We start from the raw sequence: 1,289 nt of genomic DNA, 5'->3' as shown, positions 1-1,289 counted from the left end.
CATGGATTATGACTCAGCAATAAAAAGGAATGAATTATTGACATACATACAATGTGGAAGAATCTCCAGGGAATTATGTTGAGAGAAAAAAAAACCCAATACCAATTATACCATATGATTTTATGTATATAATATTCTTTAAAAGATAAAATCATAGAATGGAGACTAGTGATTTCCAGGGATTAGGAATTGGGGTGAGGGTGGGGAGAGGGAGGTGTTTGTGGCTATAAAAGGGCAACAAGAGTGATTCTTGTGGTGTTGGAAGTGTGTATCTTGACTGTACCAATATCAAACAGTTTTTGCTGCGTGTTTATTTTGTTTTGCTCTTTTTTTCTTAATGAGTCTTGCTAGGTGTTTATTAATGTTTTTGATCTTTCAAAGAACCAATTTTTAGTTTTGTTGATTTTTCTCTATTTTTTTTTTTTTGGCCTATTTTCTTTGTCATTGATTTCTGCTTTCATTTTGATTATTCTGTTGAAAGTCTGTCTCTGAGGGAAAACTCTGTGATGGATTTTTGCATGCAGGGTATTTATTAGAGATTAGCTCCCATGGAAGGGAGGAGAGTGAAACCTCATTGGTCAGAGGGAGAAATCTAACTGTGATGGCGTCTGGAGAATGTCAGACAACCCTATGGAGATCTTGAGGCGTATTTAGGCTTTCAGCGGTGTCCTGCCTTGGTCGGAAATGTCTGAATGTTATATACTTCCACTGCAATCAGTTACTGGATCTGGCTGCCCAAGAAGGGCATGCCCTTGGGTGAGGAGGTTCTCTGCGACTGAGGCAAATCCTGAAGGAGTTGACAGCCAGAGTCCATCTGCTGATAGCTGGGGCAATCTGTCTTCATTAATATTGATGGGGGATCTGAGTGGCATGCCTCTGGGTTCTCCACAATTTCCTTCCTTCTTTCTTTGATAATACTTTTTTCTTTTATTACAGTTGAGGTGATCACTTAGATCATTATTTTTAAGACTTTGTCCTTTTCTTTTTTTTTAATTGGCTTGCAGATGGCCAAGCCAATATTATTGGAGTATAGTTGCTTTACAATGTTGTGTTAATTTCTGCTGTACAGCAAAGTGAATCAGTTATACGTATACATATATCCACTCTTTTTTAGATTTCCTTCCCATTTAGGTCACCGCAGATCATTGAGGAGGGTTCCCTGTGCTAATGTTTTATATTTATATATGCTTCAACAGAAAAACAGAACTTTAATTTTCAAATTAGCCTTTCAATAGAGTTAAATGTTGGCTTGGTTCTAAAAGACCATTATTTAATTCAAGCTGTCTCAC

Source organism: Balaenoptera physalus (assembly GCF_965194825.1).
Source record: "Balaenoptera physalus genome assembly, chromosome: 3".
NCBI lineage: Eukaryota > Metazoa > Chordata > Mammalia > Artiodactyla > Balaenopteridae > Balaenoptera > Balaenoptera physalus.
The sequence above is the reverse complement of the archived record's forward strand: the minus strand, read 5'-3'. Positions refer to the sequence as shown.